This window comes from Tamandua tetradactyla, chromosome 6, assembly GCF_023851605.1.
Source record: "Tamandua tetradactyla isolate mTamTet1 chromosome 6, mTamTet1.pri, whole genome shotgun sequence".
NCBI classification, from domain to species: domain Eukaryota; kingdom Metazoa; phylum Chordata; class Mammalia; order Pilosa; family Myrmecophagidae; genus Tamandua; species Tamandua tetradactyla.
This window is the reverse complement of record NC_135332.1, coordinates 45,908,148-45,913,819: the sequence shown is the minus strand read 5'-3', so window position 1 is coordinate 45,913,819 and position 5,672 is coordinate 45,908,148. Positions and strand designations below refer to the sequence as shown.

The 5,672-nt window shown below is 43.8% G+C and overlaps 1 pseudogene; it reads left to right on the top strand.

Annotated features, from left to right (window-relative positions):
- The first annotated feature begins 2,057 nt into the window (after positions 1-2,057).
- On the top strand, positions 2,058-3,340 carry LOC143685997 (low molecular weight phosphotyrosine protein phosphatase-like; annotated as a pseudogene).
- Positions 3,341-5,672: the final 2,332 nt, after the last annotated feature.

Here is a 5,672-nt window from a genome sequence, read left to right as displayed (position 1 = left end):
CCCGCCGCCGCCTGTGCCGCCCCGCGCCGGGGCGTCGGGGAGCTGCGGCGCGCGGGGGACCTCGCCGACCGTCTGCGATGCCAGGGATCCAGGCAGTTCTACGGCTCTGCGCCACCCTCGCGCGGGGTGCGCGTCAGCCTGGGAAAGTAGCCGCGATGGCCGGCGCCAGAGCCCCGCGCGCTCGCCGCTTTGTCTGCGGCGCTTAGCCGGGAGCCGGCCCGAGGTCCCGTCACCAGGGCAGTGCGGGCGGGGGACCGAGGGAGGGAGGGAGGAAAGCAGGGGGCGGGAGCCGGGCGCTGCGGCCCCACCCACCCGCTGCGCTGCTGGAAAGCTCCGCGGTGGCGGAACCTCTTCTTGGGGTTGTACTCCCTCGCCCCGCGCCAGCCACCGCCCGGCGGACTCTCTCCCGCCCTCCATCTCCTGTTAATTGAGATCTCTCTAGGTAGGCAGGAGAAAGAAGGGTCCTCTCCTGGCGGTTGTGGCTACCTAAGACTTCAATGTGGAGGGATCGCTGGCCTACCTGAGCGTCGTTTATTGTTTCAGCCAGGCTGGCAGGGAGCGGGGTCCTGGGGTGTGAGAATGGTGCCGTGGGACTGGGGTCAGAAGAACTGGGTTTGAGTTCCAGATCTGTTTCTTGCTGGGCGTGTGTCTCCTGCGTAGCCACCTGCTGGTTGTGTGCTGTTGGGCAAGTCACATACCCTCTCTGAACCAATTTTCTCATCCGTAAATGGGGACAATAAGAATACCGATGTCGTGTGCCTGTAAATAAGCGTGGTGCCTGGCATCACGCAGGATGCATCTAATAAATAGTTCGCTGCAAGTGCGATCTTGGCAAAGGATATAACTGCTTGCACCATGTTTGCTCAACAATAAAACGAAGGCAAGTATTATTTCGCTATTAGAGTTGCATGATGATTAAGTGAAAAAATGAGTGTAAAGTGTCTGGCTTAATATATTCCAGACAGTCGTTTTAAGGGTAGAGTGAAACGATTTACGTGAAAGCCTTTGCTAAACTCTTTTTTTTTTTTTTTTAAAGGAAAGACAGAGAGAAGGAAGGAAGGAAGAAAGGGAAACATCTTTAAACATTTTCTTGTTTTATTGTATTCTGTTTCTCCGTTTTTGTTACATGGGCTGGGGCCGGGGATCGAACCGAGGTCCTCCGGCATAGCAGGCAAGCACTTTGCCCGCTGAGCCACCGCGGCCCGCCCCTTTGCTAAACTCTTACTGAGCAAAATTAAAGGGTCTTTATTATCTGCCTTAGTAGCCGTGAGCAGTTTCTCTCTCCCTACCGGTCTCAATTCGCTAATCTGTAAAATGCAAATGGGATAATACCTAACTCTGAGATTGTTGTGGGGATTAGATGAGTAATGTGAATAAAAATAATTTGAAGTCTATAAAATGCTAAGTAAATGTTATGCAATGTTTTCTTCCTAAAGCTCAGTCAGCGCCTAGTTAGCATGCAGAAAGTTTTTGTGTTTTTTCTAAAAAAGGGCCACCTTGGGTGGAGGAATTGAAAAAAGACCTCTTTGAGCAGACCTTTAGAAACAGGAGTGCGGGTGGGTGGACTAATTGGAAACAGGGTCCTGCCTTCTTCCCACCCAACCAATGAGAAAAGGGCAGCCTTTCTAGGAGAAGCAATAAAAAAACAGGTGGTCTTCTGGATGGACCAATGAGAAAAAGTCACCCTTCCTTGGCGCTGACACAGTCCTGTGCCAGGGGTACGCTAGGGTGCGCAAAATTGAGAAAGTATTTCTTTGCCCATCCAAGGCCCCTGTTGGTGGGGGCCCTTGTACGCATCTGTAAGGAGTGTTCCTGCCTGGAATTGGGCCCCAGAAATGGTGGCAAGGCCTGGGTCTTGCCCTCAGAGAGCTTTCAGTCTAGCAGGATAGACTAGGATGATGCTTCTTAGCTAAGGACAAAGCAGACCGTGACGCAGCTGCAGGCAGGTCCTGCTGTGGTGCACCCGGCCAGGGATATTCTGAAAGCGTGCATGGTAGGGTTCAGCATGTTAAAATGTGGGGTGCCCTCACTCTGTGCCATTCCTTGCGCCTGAGAAGATGGCAGCACAGCCGCCCAAGTTGGCGCTCTTTGTGTGTCTGGGTAACATTTGTCTGTCACCTGTTGCAGAAGCAGTTTTCAGAAAACTTGTAACTGATCAAAATATTTCAGATAATCAGAGGATAGACAGTGCGGCAACATCCACTTAAAAGATAGGAAACCCTCCTGATTATCCAGGGCAAAATTATATGAAGAAGCATTTGCCTATGAATATTGGTGCCCAGCAGGTGAACAAAGAAGACGTAGCCACCTTTGATTATATACCATGTATAGATGAATGCCACCTGACAGATTTGCATAGAAAAGCTACTGAAGTTCAAAATTGCAAAACAAAAATTGAATTAAGGAGTTATGATCCACAAAACCAACTTATTTAAATCCCTATTATGGAACAGATATTTGTACACTGATGTTCACAGCAGCATATTTCAGAGTTGTAAACAAAATGTGTTATATACATACATAGAATATTACTCAGTCGTAAAAAGGAATGAAGTCCAGATACGTGTGACAGCATAGATGAACCCTGAAGACATTATATTGATTAAAATAAGCCACACACCAAAGGACAAATATTGTATGAGCTCACTGTTTTGAAACAACTAGAATAAGTAAACTCACAGAGTCGGAGAATATAGGTTCCCAGGGAACAGCGTGGGGACAGGGAATGGGAAGTTAGCACTTAAAATGTGCAGTATTCCCATTTGGAATGATGGGGATATTTCGGTAATGGATGGTGGTGAATGGTTTAATAACAGTGAAACAGCTGAATGTGATTAAAAGGGGGAAATATTAGATTGTCTATTGAGTAATAGAATAAAAATTTTTGAAAAAATCCATGGAACGACACAAACGTCGAACCCTAAATTAACCATAAACTTTAATTAAGATTACAAGTATAAAAAATATGCTATCAATTGTAACAAATACTCCACACCAGTGCAAAGTGTTGATGGTAAGTTGCTGTATGGTGTGGTAGCCTGTTTTCTTATGTATGATGGTTCTATAAACGTATATGTTCTCCAATAAAAACAAAAAATTGAGCAAATGTTAAAAAAAAAGATCCCTATTATGGGAATGACTCCAACTTTGAGGCTGTATAACAGCTATGTATTAGGTGCTGGAAAGCATTTTTGGAGAAGTCACAGTAAAGCTGCATCGATTCATTGCTGAAGGCCAACAATGAGTAACATCTTTACAGTGATTACAGTGATGTTCTAGGTCCCTCAGTCAGCCAGCGTGTTAAAAGCGTAATGTTTCATAGCTCAAGGTCACAACGTTTTTTTCAATTGACTTATTGTTTCTTATGTTAAAAAATAATTGTAGGGCGGGCCACGGTGGCTCAGCAGGTAGTGTTCTCGCCTGCCATGCCAGACCAGGGTTCGATTCCCTGTGCCTGCCCATGCAAAAAATAAAAAATAATTGTAGATGGAAATCAATGTTGATTTCACAGAAGAATTAATAAAAATCTTTAATTCAAGACAGCTTATGGGGACCTTTAAATGTTCTTAAACAAATTGAACCTCTGACCCCAATTACAAAAGTAGTGGAACAAACAAAATAGAACCACAAGATGCAATATTTTGTGTGTGTTTTTAGTAACAATCATTTTTTTCCAATGTTCAACTTTCAGGTTTGATCCAGTGGCAGCTAGCCTTCTAATATGCTTAATTTTGATCTTAATAAATAATTAAAATATCACTTTCAGGCCCAAGTCAATGCTTGAGCCCGTTGAGACTTTTAAATAATCTACCTCTTTATTAAGTCAATATGTATAACTTGATGGACGAATGTCCACTATTCACCTATACTACCTTTCTTCTTACCCAGGGGCCTTTTGTTTTTCCTTCACATGGGTAGACACTAGGAATCGAACCCGGGTTTCTGGCATGTACCCAGGGCCTTTTATTGAATTACATGCCCCCTCATCATAGGAGTTCACAATCTTGACTGGAAGTATTTGAGTCACGCATACCCAGAGTGCACATTTTTATGTTAAAACAATAGGAAAGAATGATTTATGGTATAAACCTTTAGCATTATTCTTAATTTTTATTTATCTAGTTTATTTCACGAGGAAGTCAGCTTTTTTTGCTCCCATTTGGACCACTTTGCTTCTGAAAATCAATTATATCCAGAAAGGACACTGTATGCAGTTTCATCTTATGCCCATTTTGACAAATGTGTCTGTTTATATGCACGTGTAATGCAAATATCAAATATTATATATTGGCTTAGGTGGGAAAGTTTAAAAAGCTGGAAAAGGAGATTTCTATTATGTTGAAGTCCTTAAATAATATGTCGTGTTCTTTTATCAGTGTTTCATTTATAGGTGAATAAGGTAACTTCTGAGATAATTGTAATTTTAAATTCATTTGGATATATGTCAAAACATTGTTTTCAAAATAAACGGGGGAGTATAAAAATACAATTGAGATATAAAAAACTGCAGGGTGCCCAGTTAAATCTGAATATCAGGTTAGCAACAAATAACTTTTTAGTGTAAATATGTGCTGGGCAATATTTGGGACATACTTATTCATTATTCATCATTAATATGAAATTAAAGTTTAACTGAGCATCATCTTTTTTTATCTGGCAATGGGGGAGGGGACGATGGGGGTAGGGGGTGATGTAAGAAGGTCTGTAGCCTTGATGGATAGGTGAACTTTGACAGGCCAAATACGGCCCTGCTGTAAGGAAAGGAATTCTAAGAAGCATCACTTGGTAAGGATACACTGTGGGGGCAACCTCGAGTCAAACTCAGGTTTGGCCAATTCTCCAGGCAAAATCTCTCCCTTGCTCTGGCACATCCCAGGGGTTCTCTATTTCAGCTGCACTGGGAGGAAAGGGAAAGGCGGTAAGCAGTGTTTCTCTGCAGGGCTGAGTTTTCTGGGAGCAGCGAGGCTCAGCTACCCAAAGAGCTGATCCACTTTTCTTTGCATCCTAGGTTAGCCCTGATCCTAGGACCTCAAAAACTAGCACCCTGCTGTATTCAAAAGTTGACTTCCTCTGCTCTCCTTTTGGGTTCTTGGTGAGATTATTTTATCCCATCCTCATCTGTTCCACCCTATTCCTTTTTGTGGTCACCTGGAGGTACAGTCCAGTCTTGGAAGGACTCAGAAGCACTTCCTTTGCCCATACACCCACCCAGGGCTTCAACCATACCTTTGCACAGGATATGTCTGTTTCCCAGGGAAGAGAGTACGTTTCCATGGTTTGAACCTGAACAGCAGTTCTTTTTCATCTCTGAAGCTTACTCACAAGCCCCAGAGCACCAAATTCTGTGATCTTCCAGAATCCACAGGCCTGCTCAGTTCACAAGTGACTTGTTTATGTTTTTAGTTCTCAGGACACATCCTGAGCCAAATCACTTTGAATTGGGTGGGAAAAGAGGGCAGGTTGCCCAGTGTTGTTTTGAATTATGTCTCCCAAAAAGACGTGTTGAAGTCCAGCCCCTGGCCCTGTGAATGTGAACTTGTTTGTAAATAGAATCTTTGAAGTTGTTATTAGTTAAGAGGAGCCAAACTGAAGGGCCCTAATCCAGTTTGGCTAATATCCTTATAAGGAGAAGAAATTTGAACTGAGAAACAGGCAACTGATGTAGAGACAGA